The sequence below is a fragment of the Clupea harengus genome, chromosome 26, assembly GCF_900700415.2.
Source record: "Clupea harengus chromosome 26, Ch_v2.0.2, whole genome shotgun sequence".
Lineage (NCBI taxonomy): Eukaryota > Metazoa > Chordata > Actinopteri > Clupeiformes > Clupeidae > Clupea > Clupea harengus.
This window is the reverse complement of record NC_045177.1, coordinates 770,202-787,252: the sequence shown is the minus strand read 5'-3', so window position 1 is coordinate 787,252 and position 17,051 is coordinate 770,202. Positions and strand designations below refer to the sequence as shown.

The window sequence follows — 17,051 nt, the reverse complement described above, 5'->3', positions numbered from 1 at the left end:
CTGCTGGATCCTCTCTAGGCATATTCATGTGTGATCCTCTCTAGGCATATTCATGTGTGATCCTCTCTAGGCATATTCATGTGTGATCCTCTCTAGGCATATTCATGTGACTGCTGGATCCTCTCTAGGCATATTCATGTGTGATCCTCTCTAGGCATATTCATGTGTGATCCTCTCTAGGCATATTCATGTGACAGCTGGATCCTCTCTAGGCATATTCATGTGACAGCTGTGAATGCTACTGGCAGTGAATGATGTCACGTGCTCTACAGGTATTTGTCACGATCCTAAAGTCACTGCAGGGATTGACCTGTAGAAACATTGGATACAGCATCTTTTCAAAACATCGGATATTTTTAAGTGATAAAAAGAGGTTAAGTATATATATATATATATATATATATATATATATATAAAGTCACTGCAGGGATTGAAGTAAATATTAGAGCCGTATAATATATATATATATATATATACATATATATATATAAAGTCACTGCAGGGATTGACCTGTAGAAACATTGGATACAGCATCTTTTCAAACGTTTTTCACAAGTAGGGTAACTCACACACACACACACACACTCGCACACACACACTAGACATCTAATACATCTAAATGTCAAACCTTTCACAGACACACACACGCACACACACACATACACACACATCTAATACATCTAAATGTGAACCCTTTTTCCACAAGGCGCACGAGGAGCATTCCTGGTGAACAGTGGGGTGAGGGTGAGGGACCAGGAGTTTTCACTGGAGTTTGATTTGATGCACATGAATCATTTTCATCACATTAACCAAAAATCCTTCTGTTTTGGTTATCCTGGCAATGACCAAGTATAAGCAACTATTACATCACTAAATGTGTGTGTGTGTGTGCATGCGAGAGAGAGAGAGAGAGAGAGAGAGAGAGAGAGAGAGAGAGAGCCAGACAGAGCCAGAGAGACTGTCTGTGTGTTTCTTTGTTCTGCCGTCAAATGTTCATACTCTTCTGGTGGACCGAGTCATTTTCAGTATCTTATTAGCATAAGTGTCATTATTTGCTTTTTAAAATGAAATGGTGTACAGCTTGGGCGCATCCAGCAGATGGCGTACGTGAGCAATCATCAGAGCAAAGCCATGCAGTTTCCACCATCTTCCAACCAAGTCAATGAAGAGAATAACTGCAATCATTTGAAATGGATACTTTTGTTGTGTATCATGTTTTTCTGCTGTTGACAAACATGACAAAAGCATCTGCTAAATACCCTAACCTTAACCATCACCATCACTGAGGGGGTCACGTGATCACAAGGCCGCTGGAAAAAGTGTCAAAGTGAAACTGACGTCATGGATGTGCATATAAATATACCCAGTGCCTTTCCATGTGCAGATTCCTGTTTGAACACTACTTTTAGATTGGAATAGGCCTGCTCCTCTGTTATTATCCTCAGATTCCAAATCATTTCTTATTTCAGCCAAGAGTTTCTGGGAGTTGTGTCATGAAGAAATGTGTTCCTTCTTTATTGACTAGATGACCTTTGAGCTTCTTTAGCAGACAGCGGTTTGAGCAGGCTGTCAGATGGGAATGATGTAACTATGAATCACCACTCACAGGTGTTGGGACGTCCTACAGAGAACGGGTCCTGGATTCTGATGAGCTTTCATTCCCCTCCTCTCCTGCATACTCTCCCCTCCTCTCTTTCTCTCTCTCTCTCTCTCTCTCTCTCTCTCTCTCTGAGTGTGTGTGTGTGTTACGTTCCGGCCAGCTCGTGACCGAAACAATAACATTGGAGGCAGACAACAACAGTTTTCTACAAAAGTTACGCGTATTTATTTAGTCCATACAATTCATTATTCAAAGGCGACGTGTCTAGGGTTATACGTCCGACGCTGCATGCCAGCTCGAGAGAGAGAGAGACAGGTGTCCACTGGTCCGTTTTACACTCCACACATCCCAGGTGTGGATAATCAGTCCATCATGACGCTTGTCGTCCCCACTGTTGCCTGCAGGACACGCATGGCCACTGCAATGTCTGCAGGGGCGCAGGGGGTTGTAACAGTGGGTCTACAGAGGATGCAGTCGCCCTGCTGCTTCACACTGCACCGGAGCACCTGGAGCTAAAGAACACATACATCAGAGGTGTGTGTGTGTGTGTGTGTTTACAGAGGATGCAGTAGCTAAAGAACACTTACATCCACATTCTCTTTATAGATTACAGTTCTGCTTTCAACACGATCCTTCCAGGCAAACTCATCTCCAAACTTCAGGACTTAAACCTCAGTGCTACACTGTGTAACTGGGTATTGGACTTCCTGACCAATCGCACACAGAGAGTACAACTGGGGAAGCACCACTCTTCAAATCTGACCATCAGCACTGGCGCCCCACAAGGTTGCGTGCTCAGCCCACTATTATTCACTCTCTACACCCATGACTGTACTCCCTCCTGCCCATCCAACTACATCTTCAAACTTGCAGACGACACCACAGTGCTCGGCCTCATCTCCAACAACGATGAGGCTGCCTACAGGCAAGAAGTGGGAAACCTGGCAGTCTGGTGTTCTGAGCACAACCTCAGTCTGAACATAAAGAAAACAAAAGAAATGATCATCGACTTCTGGAAGTCTGCCCAGCACAACCACCATCTCCCACTTCACATCAACGGTGAAGAGGTTGACAAGTCACCTCTTTTAAGTTTCTGGGTCTAACGCTGACGGAGGAGTTGTCCTGGGACACCAACACAGCCTCCGTCATGGGGAAAGCCCAGCAACGCCTCTTCTACCTCTGGAAGTTGAGGAAAGAACACCTTCCTCAGAGACTACTGAGCAACTTATACCGCTGCGCTATAGAGAGTGTGCTGACATACTGCCTGAACGTATGGTTCTCCAGCTGCACAAAGGCGGAGCAGGCAGCCATCCAGAGGCTGATTAAAACAGCAGGCAGGATCATCGGGTTGGAGCTGCCCGACATCTATTCCATCTCCACCTCCCGTTAACTGCAGCGTTCACATCACATCACATCACATCACATCACATCCTCACTGACTCTTCCCACCCTGCAGCGTTCACATCACATCACATCACATCACATCACATCCTCACTGACTCTTCCCACCCTGCAGCGTTCACATCACATCACATCACATCACATCCTCACTGACTCTTCCCACCCTGCAGCGTTCACATCACATCACATCACATCACATCACATCCTCACTGACTCTTCCCACCCTGCCCATCACCTGTTCCCGTTTCTCCCGTCAGGGAAAAGGTTCAGATCCATCAAAGCACGCACCTCCAGAATGGCAAAGAGCTTCTATCTGCATGCAATAAGGCTTCTCAACAGCTCACCCAATAGCCCCCGACCCACCCCACCCCTCCCCGCCCCAACCCTCACACACTACAGTTTTTCTCGATTGCTTTCACACATTTAGCGAATCATGGGTCAACTTAATCTAATGCTCACATCTTCTTTGCACAGCAAGAGTCTTCTCTGGCGAATGGGTTAACTATTTCTCATTGCTTTCACACAAATTTCTTTGAGTTTTAACACACTTTTCAAAACAGTTAACACACTTCTCAGAGAAAGACACGAAACCTAATTGAATAACCATGTCAACACATTGCAAACACCTAGTAGCAGCCAACTGAAACTGCTCTCTATATTCTAAATATCGTCAGCACCTGTGTGAACTCTCTGTGCACAACTAATCAAGTAGTTCTCAACCTCTAAAAGAGGTCAAAAGATTGAAGTTGATACCAAGCATGGATCGAGGAGGCCACCACCAACAACCTCAGCAAGGACTAGGACGAGGACAAGGAAGAGGCCGTGGTAGGGTAGAGGGGCCCCTGTCAGGGGACGTGGCGTTCGTGTAAGATGCTCTAATGAAATTACAGTAGGGCAACAGTCATTGATCACGTAGTCAATCATGACCTCTCCATGAGAGAGGCTGGCCAAAGGGTTCAGCCATACCTGAGCCGTCATACTGTGGCATCAATTGTTTGTACGTTCGGCAATGACAATGACACTTTGCTGGCCTTTACAGTCAATTTACTGTACTGTGTTTCACTGTATTTGCACTCTTGGCAACAACCATTTCTATACTTTTGTAAAGTGTGTGGCCACAATACAATGTAGTACTGTAGTTTCACTAAAGTAATTTACAACATATGGGGTAGAAGTCTGATTACTGTATATTTACAGTATTTACAGCCTATTGCACTATTTTTACAGAATCAACACACTGGCCCACACTGGTGGCAGGGGGAGAATGTTCACTGCAGAACAGATTTGACCTTTTTACTGTAAATTGAAACCTGTCATTTTGACTTCTTACAGTATATACATGTAATGTGGAAAAATGACTGCAATAAATATTTTTGTGTCAGAATCTTTGCCATTTTGTACACAGTAGAACAAATGTAAATCAATGGTGTTGACAGGTCCTTGTTTAGAATATATTTTACATGTATAGTATTTACGTAGCAATACAAAAACAGAACAACAATATTTTTCTGTATACAAATTTTCAGATTTCAAATACTTTCTGACAGTATATTGTCAAGAGTGCTCAGTACAAAACCCAAATTGTAGTATGTTGTCAGTGGTAAAATAGTCAATACTGTGAGGGTGTTGCACAAAAGTTGAAGTGATGGTTTCAGAGGTTGATATTGATAGCTGTAGTTTGAGTTTTGTTATCCATTGTTAAATAAATGAGAAAACATACATTTTCAATTGAGCACAAATTGTAGGTTTTGATGGAAATGTTTGGTTTTGATGGGTGTGTGATAAGTTTTGAGAAGGTGGTGTCATTCTGCAAATATCATAAAGTGTTTTGGTCGTTTCAGCTTCTGTTAAGGGCTGTGTTTGAGCTGTTTTGCAAAAGTAAACAGTGAATGGAAAAATGTGCCAAAGCAATTGAGAAAAACTGTAATATGACTTTATGGACTCATGGACTGCACTCTAACACTCTACCCATGCACTTATTGATGCACCTCAATATACATATTGCTTTTTTTTTATTAGATTTTTTACTCAGGGATATTTATTTATCTATTTATTGATAGCTTTGTATTATTTTTGACCCGTGGCAGTTAGTGTGCACAGCAACTTAGGTTTTTTAGCTGAACTTGTGTCACACCAGTGGTTCTATATTGATATGACAATATGGTGATTAGTAATAATCCATCTGTCTGTAAATGTACGACTCATTCATCAAGGACTGATCTGAGTTCACAAAGGAGCCCCTTTCAGTCGTCCAGGCAACTGTAACCAAGGTAACCACAGTAAACATGACCTTTACCCATGACCTGCCTCAACCTAATCTACACTACAATCAGAAATATGGCTCAAGGATACTCAACTGGAACACCAAGTCACAGTAAACATGATTACTGCCATGATGCATTTCAAAGACAAATGGAAATGAATCCATGGAAGCATATATCTGAAAGCATGAATAGTATTTGTCTTAAATCCTCATTGCCACTGACACAACACCAGCACTTCTACCCTCAGAATGAAATAGTCCAAATGAAAGACAGCCATCTTATCTTTCAGGGCCTTAGATGACGGGGCATCTTTCTAAGCAGTGTTCCAAGTAGAGAGATAAGCATTGAACTTTGCAACATAATAAAAACCAACCCGGCTCCAACCTTTCATAGCTGTTTTATCTTTCTCTCCGTGTCTTTATCTGGTTGGCACTGGGAGGGAGGCACAAGCAGGTCTGGTGATGCGGTACATGGCACCATTTCTTTGAAAGGCCCTTCGAACACGTATGAAGATCTGTGGCATCCTGAAGAGACACACTGAATACGAGTGTACAGAAACATATAATAAACTAATAATCCTAATTCAATGGCTTTCGTTTCCCCTGTTTTAAACATTTCAAATGAATACTGATGAGTGAAGACATTACAACTATGAGATAAAACATAGAACTGCATATTGAGCAAAACACAGAGAGAGAGAGGGAGGGGGAGAGAGAGAGAGGGAAGGAGAGAAAGAGAGGGAGGGAGGGGGAGAGAGAGAGGGAAGGAGAGAGAGAGGGAGGGAGAAAGAGAGAGGGAGGGAGGGAGAAAGAGAGAGGGAGGGAGGGGGAGAGAGAGAGGGAGGGAGGGGGAGAGAGAGAGGGAAGGAGAGGGAGAGGGAGAAAGAGAGAGGGAGGGAGGGAGAAAGAGAGAGGGAGGGAGGGGGATAGAGAGAGGGAAGGAGAGGGAGAGGGAGAAAGAGAGAGGGAGGGAGGGAGAAAGAGAGAGGGAGGGAGGGGGATAGAGAGGTAGGGAGGGAGAAAGAGAGACAAAGGGAGAGAGAGAGAGAGGGAGAGGGAGGGAGGGAGAAAGAGAGAGGGAGGGAGAGAGACAAAGGGTGAGACAGAGAGAGAGAGAGAGGGAGGGAGGGAGAGAATGATTAACTCACACAGAATCACACACACACACACAGGGGCACATACACCCCCCCCCCCCCCACACACACACACACACACACACACACACGCACACACACACATACACGTTGTGATATATATATATATATATATATATATATATATCCATGTAGTGATTCTGAATGTATGTAAGACCTGGATATGTTTTCTTCAGGATTCAAAGAAAGTGGTGAAACAACATCAGAACTATTAGATTAGACTACCTGAATAGTTAACAAATTTGATCTGCCTGTTGAAATATAGAGATGTGCCTTAAGATTGACAAGAACTGTACGTACGTGTTTCTGTTAATATCTAACCTGTAGTCAGAAATGCTGGTGTTATGAAAGCCATCCATAAATGTCATGGAGGTTGGGGGAGGGACTGGGTGACAGGAACAGGAAAACAGTTCAGCTTTATCAGCACAGCAGTTTGATTATTAACAGAATGACGTCCTTCAGACTAACTACCTTTGGAGTTTCAATAGAGTCTGACACAATCTTAAGAGAACAGCCACGTGAGAGCTTCAGAGAACATGTCACCTTCTGAAATATGTGAGAATGGGGACTGAGGACTGAGAACTGAACAGGTAAGGCGGCATTGACTTCAAATCATTGAAATATTGAAAAAGACAAGCCAAGTATATACAGGCAGTAACAGGGTCCAGTTTCATGCATTGTGAAGTGGTTCATATATACAGGCAGTAACAGGGTCCAGTTTCATGCATTGTGAAGTGGTTCATATGAAGTGTGTGAAATGACACAGTGTGTACTGGTGAAGGTGTGGTGGACACTAAGCAGTTTGAACAGGGTGGTTAAAGTCCATCCTTCTAATCTTAAACACCAGCATCTGCAGTCTCTCCCTGTGAACAAATACGGCGTTAAAGACTTTTTTGACAATTGAACATTATGTTGAAGACTATGTACAAACAGGCACCAATAGTTCTGTGTGTTTAATATGTTACCGTGACTGACACACGCACACACACACACACACACACACACACACACACACACACACACACACACACACACAGAAACACACACATAATGAACAAACCGACATGGGAGTTATTGCAAATGTTATCTTTTTAAACTGATTTTAAACAATTCAAATAGACAAATATGTTTTTGTGGTAAACTTACTGCATCTGAGGCTTTTTGTAGTAATTCCAATGTAATTATGAGTCAAGCAAAGTTCCAAAAGGCGGATCTAGAGCAGTAGAGGCATTCTGACTCTTGTCAGGAGTGTTTAGACATGAAGCTGAAACCTGAGACGGTGGCACAATGACGTTTTTTCCCAGTGATTAAACAAGCTGGTGTTCTATAGACTGTTTGTCCTGTTACTCTTCCTGTAAGAGAGACGTGTGTCTTAGTCCTTTTATTTCATGTTCAGTTGCTGTTCTCACATATTCATCAGATGGAATTATTGTGTCCTCAGGGACAGTTGAGGAGTGGCTAAGGGACGCCTCCTTTGGACACTGAGGTAAGGTGGATCATGAATGAATGTTGATGGGTGTTGATGAGTTGTGGATTCATAGAGATGTTGTATGGATTGTTGGTTGACTTCATGACTTCAGCAAGTGTCTAATGAGATAAAATAATGTTGTGTATTTTCTGTTAGCCACCAGAGTCAGAGTCAGTGTGTTTATGATTTGTGCCCTAGTGGGGTTTTCCTAAAGCGCTGGTGTCTTATCTACCCTTGCCCTCTGTCCAGTGCCCGTGTATAAATGCCCATGCCAGTCTGCCTTCCTCTATCAGTGTTTGACTGCCTGTGTCTGAGGTAATAAACGGCATAGAAGCCAAAGGTACAACTGACTCTGTGATGCTACATTGGTGTCACAAGGGATTACAAGACGCTAGCTACAATATTTACATCATACCACCCTGGGCTTTTCCTCTTCTGTGACACACAGGTGGAGGATATTTATTCATGTATTTGGTTGAATGTACAGGGATAGGCCTACTGCTTTGGTGGATATTTATTCATGTATTTGGTTGAATGTACAGGGATAGGCCTACTGCTTTGGTGGAGGATGTTTATTCATGTATTTGGTTGAATGTACAGGGATAGGCCTACTGCTTTGGTGGAGGATATTTATTCATGTATTTGGTTGAATGTACAGGGATAGGCCTACTGCTTTGGTGGAGGATATTTATTCATGTATTTGGTTGAATGTACAGGGATAGGCCTACTGCTTTGGTAGAGGCAGTAGAAATAGACTGTCTCTTTGTCCTCCCAGACAAAAGCTTGTATTCCTGGTGAACAGCCATGATCTACTGAATCAGTATGAATATGGGTGATTTAATATCATGTTTGGTGAACGGCCACTTCTGATCAGCTGTGGGTGGAAAACTTCAGGCTAACCAGGTCAGGATTCAAATAATTGTGCCAACTGATAGGCCCTGCTGTGTCGCCTGCAAGTGTTTGCTGCCCGCAGACGAGCGAATTGCTATAGCGCGTTATAAACTCGCAACATCCGCAGAATACCGTGTTGTGGGAGAAACTTTTGGCCATAGATGCGTGAACAAGCCAAACAACATACAAAGTTACCCGACCTTGGCGAGGGGCAAGAGATTGCTGACCGCAACAACCGCGCACACCATGTCCCGCACTTCCCCCAGCAGCAGGCTATCGGGATTTTGTCAACCGTAAAGGATGGCCTAGTATCATTCTTCAAGCCCTTGTTGATGATAAATTGATATTTAGAGATCTCTGTGTTGGAACACCCGGTAGCGCGCACGATGCTGCTGTGTTCGCCTCATCCTGGCTTTTCAGGTAGACTAAAGGTTTTGGAACCATTTGTTTAATTTGATATGATAGTAATAATAATGATAGCCTAATATAAAAGGTCTAAAGCCTTACAGTTAAACAATATACCTTCCAAGTTTGCACGTAAATCAAGTTCATCGGTTAGCCTACAATACACTAGGTGTCCATGGGCAATGAGGGGGAACAACACACAGAAACCATAGATATATTATACTACTTTATATATATATATAACAGCAACTGCATATGCTGCATGACAGTGAGGTGTGGTGTATTAGCTGGCAGTCTGAGAAGCCGTAGAGGAACATCACATTCGGGCACGGTTGTCTCTCACTGCAACAGGACGTAGTCTACAGTCCAACTCCGAACATAAACACAAAACACAAATGACGGGAATCGCTCGAATAAACTGTTTCCATCTACGTTAAGCGCATTAACTCAATTCGAATAGCTATTTAAACCACCTCCCTCTGGCGAATCAAATTTGTATGCGTATTGGGGAAATTGATGCGCATCGCACGCATTTCCAACCAGGATTAAATAGAGAAAAAGCGCATTAAAACATGGGATGGAAACGCACCTAGTGACGAGCGCTGCCATCTAATAGTTCTTGAGTTTCATTGCAAGTTATTGTAAGCCCCTCGAAAATAAAATGGTTGAGAAAATTAATGTTTTATTTATTTTCCGTTTTATGTACCAATGATCAGATTTAGGCTTATATGAGAGTCTCTGCTCAGACTAAATACCCTAATTTGTTGCCTGCATTTGTTGCCCACAGCGAGATCAGTATCAGTAACAAGTACATTACAAATTAACATTCCCTTTTTCTATAAACCTGCAACTGCATTTTGTAAAATCATTACAAATAGGCTAAATTGGATTGCATAGACCTCCTCTGCCATGACCTGAAATGCTTGAGAGGCATCTGTCAAGAGGGAAAGAGCTCACTTTCAGGTTAAATGAAGAAGCATTCAGTTCAAATTTGACAATACTGAAAGTTTTAATTCATTTAAAATGATATAATAATGCAGAATGGTATATATTTAATTCAGGTGCCATTAGGCCTATACGAAGAATCGATATCAGAAAAGTCTAAAGTACAAAATCGTTTACTGCATTACACATATTAGCTATTAAAATGTTGTATAAACTGTTTAAATCAATGCAGTCTGTCAATGCTGGTGTGTGTGTCCATGGTGATTAATGTTCTGATGATGGAGGTGTGTGTGTGTGAGTGTGTGTGTCTGTGGTGATTAAAGTTCTGACGATGGAGGTGTGTGTGAGTGTGTGTGTGAGTGTGTTTGTGTGTCTGTGGTGATTAATGTTCTGACGATGGAGGTGTGTGTGTGTGTGTGTGTGTGTGTGTGGTGATTAAAGTTCTGATGATGGAGGTGTGTGTGTGTGAGTGTGTGTGTGTATGTGTGTGTGTGTGTGTGTGTGTGTGTGTGTGTGTGTGTGTGTGTGTGTGTGTGTGTGTGTGTGTGTGTGTGTGTGTGTGTGTGAGTGTGTGTGTCTGTGGTGATTAATGTTCTGACGATCGAGGTGTGTCTGAGTGTGTGTGTGTGTCTGTGGTGATTAAAGTTCTGATGATGGAGATGTGTGTGTGTGTAAGAGTATGTCATTTCATTTAGTCATTTAGCAGGCGCTTTTGTCCAAAGCGACGTACAAGGGAGAGAACAGTCAAGCTACGAGCAATAGAGACCTAGTGTAACAATAAATACTACTTTACATAAGAAATAGAAAAAGAAGTGCAGGAATGTAAGTGCAGGTTAAGTACTAGTAGAAGTGCCAGTTAGGAAGGGAGGTGCTCTCTGAAGAGTTGGGTCTTCGAGAGCTTCTTAAAGGTAGAGAGGTAGGTAGAGGTAGAGACGCCCCTGCTCTGGTAGTGCTAGGCAGTTCGTTCGGTAGTGTGTGTGTGTGTCTGTGGCGATTCATTTTCTGATGATGGAGGTGTGTGTGTGTGTGTGTGTGTGTGTGTGTGTGGAGATTTATATACTGATGATGGAGGTGTGTGTGTGTGTGTGTGTGTGTGTGTGTGTGGAGATTTATATACTGATGATGGAGGTGTGTGTGTGGTGATTAATGTACTGATGATGGAGGTGTGTGTGTGAGTGTGTGTGTGGTGATTAATGTACTGATGATGGAGGTGTGTGTGTGAGTGTGTGTGTGGTGATTAATGTACTGATGATGGAGGTGTGTGAGTGTGTGTGTGTGTGTGTGTGTGTGTGTGTGTGTGTGTGTGTGTGTGTGTGTGTGTGGTGATTAATGTACTGATGATGGAGGTGTGTGAGTGTGTGTGTGTGTTTCAGTGGTGATTAATGTCCTGATGATGGAGGTGTGTGTGTGAGAGAGATATTTAATGTCCTGATGATGGAGGTTCTTCAACTGGACAGTAAGAGTATGTGTTTTGTGTGTGTGTGTGTGTGTGTGTGTGTGTGTGTGCGGTGATTAATGTTCTGATGATGGAGGTGTGTGTGTGTGTGTGTATCAGTGGTGATTAATGTTCTGATGATGGAGGTGTGTGTGTGTGTGTGTGTGGTGATTTAATGTTCTGATGATGGAGGTGTGTGTGTGTGTGTGTGTGTGGTGATTTAATGTTCTGATGATGGAGGTGTGTGTGTGTGTGTGTGTGGTGATTAATGTTCTGATGATGGAGGTTCTTCTCTCCTTGTTCTCTAGAGTAAGATCTGCTCCTGAGGAGGGGGGTGCTGCCTCTAACATGAGTCTCTCTGAGGAACAACACACCAGCCATGGAGCTAAGAGGTGAGGAGTGTGTGTGTGTGTCAGTGGTGATTAATGTTCTGATGATGGAGGTGTGTGTGTGTGTGTGTGTGTGTGTGTGTGTGTGTGTGTGTGTTTGTGAGTGTGTGTGTGTGTGTGTGTGTGTGTGTGTGTGTGTGTGTGTGTGTGTGTGTGTGTGTGTGTTGGACATCAAGATGTCTTGTTGTGTCTTGTCTGTGACAGACCTCATGCTGTAGAGTTTGTCAGGCATTAAAGAACATGGGTATCTAGAGACACAAACCTGTGCATTCTGTCAACAACAACATAGTGGAAACGAGGAATGTTGTCTTCTTGCTTGCACTAAATACACCTCGATAAGGCACACTTCCCTTGCCCTTCTGCGTAAGTACTTGTTATGATGACGCTGTTGAAATGTTTACTAAAAGTTTACTAAAAACTCAATGTTACTGGTATAAAAACGATCTGACTTTGTGCCTCTAAATAACCTCACATCAGATTCCTTTTTGTGAATAATGAAATTCACAATTCACCAGACTGCTGACATCTGTCATGCATTTCCTTCCTTTCAGATTGACGGAAAAGCTTTGCCAACAATGTTTTGACAGCTCTGTCATTTTATTTGTCGGAAACAGCACATTGGACGATAAAATAGTTGGTATTTATTCTGAGAGAATTCTCTATTCTGACATGTAGTTTGGTTGCTACCTGACATTGTAGAAAATTAGAATTTTGGTACCTGACAATGTTGTACTCGTCGGGCTGATGTGGGCCTATTTCCTGTGTCAACCAGGGTCCTGCTTAAGCCCCATTGAGCCCTGTTGTTGCCAGCCGCAGAAAACACCCTCTCACTGGGGAGACAAGTAGCAGGTATATCAAGGTAGCGTTTCTCTAGCTTGGACAGAGTTGGACATACGGCAGCATGACATCTCCACCAATCCAACAGACATTCGGTCATAGAGATGCGAGTTCCCTCCTTGAGTGACAGCTCACGCTGCACAGCATCATTCAGTCATAGAGATGGGAGTTCCCTCCTTGAGTGACAGCTCACGCTGCACAGCATCATTCGGTCATAGAGATGGGAGTTCCCTCCTTGAGTGACAGCTCACGCTGCACAGCATCATTCGGTCATAGAGATGGGAGTTCCCTCCTTGAGTGACAGCTCACGCTGCACAGCATCATTCGGTCATAGAGATGGGAGTTCCCTCCTTGAGTGACAGCTCACGCTGCACAGCATCTCAGTAGCTTGAGTGACGCACAGCCCAACACTCATACTGCCTTACTATTTATAAGGCAAAAAGCAGTATGTCAAATTCCGTAGGATGTCTGAATACTCAGTACTTCACACACATTAGTCCATACTGAGTGTTTGGATGCAAGCCTAGTCTCAGTCAGTTGATCACTGTGATCTGTTGCCATCACTTTGGCTGATGGGGTGGCCGAGCTTGTTTCGCCCACTTCCACCGCCGTCTTAGTCGCCAAAATGAGTCGTGTTCATGTGGAATAACCGAAAGGGAGACTCTTTGACCGGACAGTTAGATTGTGCTATCAGCAAAGTTGTGTCAGAGTGGTTAGTGTGTGTGTTCATTATGTAACTATGTGGGAAGGCACAGACAGGAGCAGCGAGAAGAATGCTTTTTTCATGGAGGTGTGTGTTTGTGTGTGTGTTATTGTGTGTGTGTGTGTGTCTGTTAGTGTGTGTCTGTGTCTGTGTCTGTGTGATTAGCAGACAGGAGCAGCGAGAAGAATGCTTTTTTCATGGAGGTGTGTGTTTGTGTGTGTGTTATTGTGTGTGTGTGTGTGTGTCTGTTAGTGTGTGTGTGAGTGTCTTTGTGTTTAGGTGTGTGATTAGCAGACAGGAGCAGTAAAAAGAATCTTCTCATGATGGAGGTGTGTGTGTGTGTGTGATTAGCAGAGATGAGCAGTGAGAGGAATGTTCTCCTGATGGAAGTGTGTGTGTGTGATTAGCAGACAGGAGCAGTGAGAGGAATGTTGTCCTGATGGAAGTTCTCCTCTTCTTCTCTAGGATGGGGGGATCTAGCTCTAACAGGAGGTCACACTCCCCAACCCCCACCTGTGTGTCCATGAAGAGTGATTGTTCCATGCCTCGAAATATCAACTTTACAGGAAGACACTCTTCTACTGGACAGTAAGATTATGACTCTAGGATTCATGCTGTGTGTGTGTGTGTGTGTGTGTGTGTGTGTGTGTGTGTGTGTGTGTGTGTGTAGCAGACATGAGCAGTGAGAGGAATGTTCTCCTGATGGAAGTTCTCCTCTTCTTCTCTAGGATGGAGGGATCTAGCTCTAACAGGAGGTCACACTCCCCAACCCCCACCTGTGTGTCCATGAAGAGTGACCAGTCCATGCCTCATTATATCAACTTTACAGGAGGAGACTCTTCAACTGGACGGTAAGATTGTGTGTGTGTGTGTGTGTGTGTGTGTGTGTGTGTGTGTGTGTGTGTGTGTGTGTGTGTGTGTGTGTGTGTGTGTGTGTGTGTTTGTGTGTGTGTGTGATTAGTAGTAAGGAGGCATTTCTAAAGTATATTTTTTTTAATTAAGAAATCAATACATTAGGAAAAAGATTAGAAAGATTGAGATTAATTGAACATAATTTTTCCATTAAAATTATGAACATGAATCATGGCTCATTATGTCTGGTGAGGTAAGGTGTGAGTTCATTACGTCTGGTGAGGTAAGGTGTGAGTTCATTACGTCTGGTGAGGTAAGGTGTGAGTTCATTACGTCTGGTGAGGTAAGGTGTGAGTTCATTCATTACGTCTGGTGAGGTAAGGTGTGAGTTCATTCATTACGTCTGGTGAGGTAAGGTGTGAGTTCATTACGTCTGGTGAGGTAAGGTGTGAGTTCATTCAGTACGTCTGGTGAGGTAAGGTGTGAGTTCATTCAGTACGTCTGGTGAGGTAAGGTGTGAGTTCATTCATTACGTCTGGTGAGGTAAGGTGTGAGTTCATTCATTACGTCTGGTGAGGTAAGGTGTGAGGTTCATTACGTCTGGTGAGGTAAGGTGTGAGTTCATTCATTATGTCTGGTGAGGTAAGGTGTGAGTTCATTACGTCTGGTGAGGTAAGGTGTGAGTTCATTCATTATGTCTGGTGAGGTAAGGTGTGAGTTCATTCATTACGTCTGGTGAGGTAAGGTGTGAGTTCATTACGTCTGGTGAGGTAAGGTGTGAGTTCATTCATTATGTCTGGTGAGGTAAGGTGTGAGTTCATTCATTATGTCTGGTGAGGTAAGGTGTGAGTTCATTCATTACGTCTGGTGAGGTAAGGTGTGAGTTCATTACGTCTGGTGAGGTAAGGTGTGAGTTCATTCATTATGTCTGGTGAGGTAAGGTGTGAGTTCATTCATTACGTCTGGTGAGGTAAGGTGTGAGTTCATTACGTCTGGTGAGGTAAGGTGTGAGTTCATTCATTACGTCTGGTGAGGTAAGGTGTGAGTTCATTCATTACGTCTGGTGAGGTAAGGTGTGAGTTCATTCATTACGTCTGGTGAGGTAAGGTGTGAGTTCATTACGTCTGGTGAGGTAAGGTGTGAGTTCATTCATTACGTCTGGTGAGGTAAGGTGTGAGTTCATTACGTCTGGTGAGGTAAGGTGTGAGTTCATTCATTACGTCTGGTGAGGTAAGGTGTGAGTTCATTCATTACGTCTGGTGAGGTAAGGTGTGAGTTCATTCATTACGTCTGGTGAGGTAAGGTGTGAGTTCATTCATTATGTCTGGTGAGGTAAGGTGTGAGTTCATTCATTACGTCTGGTGAGGTAAGGTGTGAGTTCATTCATTATGTCTGGTGAGGTAAGGTGTGAGTTCATTCATTACGTCTGGTGAGGTAAGGTGTGAGTTCATTCATTACGTCTGGTGAGGTAAGGTGTGAGTTCATTCATTACGTCTGGTGAGGTAAGGTGTGAGTTCATTACGTCTGGTGAGGTAAGGTGTGAGTTCATTCATTACGTCTGGTGAGGTAAGGTGTGAGTTCATTACGTCTGGTGAGGTAAGGTGTGAGTTCATTCATTATGTCTGGTGAGGTAAGGTGTGAGTTCATTACGTCTGGTGAGGTAAGGTGTGAGTTCATTACGTCTGGTGAGGTAAGGTGTGAGTTCATTACGTCTGGTGAGGTAAGGTGTGAGTTCATTACGTCTGGTGAGGTAAGGTGTGAGTTCATTCATTATGTCTGGTGAGGTAAGGTGTGAGTTCATTACGTCTGGTGAGGTAAGGTGTGAGTTCATTCATTACGTCTGGTGAGGTAAGGTGTGAGTTCATTCATTATGTCTGGTGAGGTAAGGTGTGAGTTCATTATGTCTGGTGAGGTAAGGTGTGAGTTCATTCATTATGTCTGGTGAGGTAAGGTGTGAGTTCATTATGTCTGGTGAGGTAAGGTGTGAGTTCATTCATTACGTCTGGTGAGGTAAGGTGTGAGTTCATTACGTCTGGTGAGGTAAGGTGTGAGTTCATTCATTACGTCTGGTGAGGTAAGGTGTGAGTTCATTCATTACGTCTGGTGAGGTAAGGTGTGAGTTCATTCATTACGTCTGGTGAGGTAAGGTGTGAGTTCATTCATTATGTCTGGTGAGGTAAGGTGTGAGTTCATTCATTATGTCTGGTGAGGTAAGGTGTGAGTTCATTATGTCTGGTGAGGTAAGGTGTGAGTTCATTCATTACGTCTGGTGAGGTAAGGTGTGAGATCATTCATTACGTCTGGTGAGGTAAGGTGTGAGTTCATTACGTCTGGTGAGGTAAGGTGTGAGTTCATTACGTCTGGTGAGGTAAGGTGTGAGTTCATTCATTACGTCTGGTGAGGTAAGGTTTGAGTTCATTCATTACGTCTGGTGAGGTAAGGTGTGAGTTCATTCATTACGTCTGGTGAGGTAAGGTGTGAGTTCATTACGTCTGGTGAGGTAAGGTGTGAGTTCATTCATTACGTCTGGTGAGGTAAGGTGTGAGTTCATTCATTACGTCTGTTGAGGTAAGGTGTGAGTTCATTCATTACGTCTGGTGAGGTAAGGTGTGAGTTCATTCATTACGTCTGGTGAGGTAAGGTGTGAGTTCATTCATTATGTCTGGTGAGGTAAGGTGTGAGTTCATTCATTACGTCTGGTGAGGTAA

General features: G+C 43.4%; 1 protein-coding gene and 1 long non-coding RNA gene across 5 annotated transcripts in view; one reads left to right on the top strand and one right to left on the bottom strand.

Annotated features, from left to right (window-relative positions):
• LOC122128889 overlaps nucleotides 1–17,051 on the bottom strand; it is a 237,446-nt gene that overhangs the window by 78,166 nt on the left and 142,229 nt on the right. The window lies entirely within an intron of this gene.
• LOC122128896 lies at nucleotides 11,564–13,991 on the top strand. Its single transcript, XR_006151682.1, has 3 exons — nucleotides 11,564–11,583; nucleotides 11,871–11,954; nucleotides 13,957–13,991. It is a non-coding gene; the product is annotated as an uncharacterized LOC122128896 (long non-coding RNA).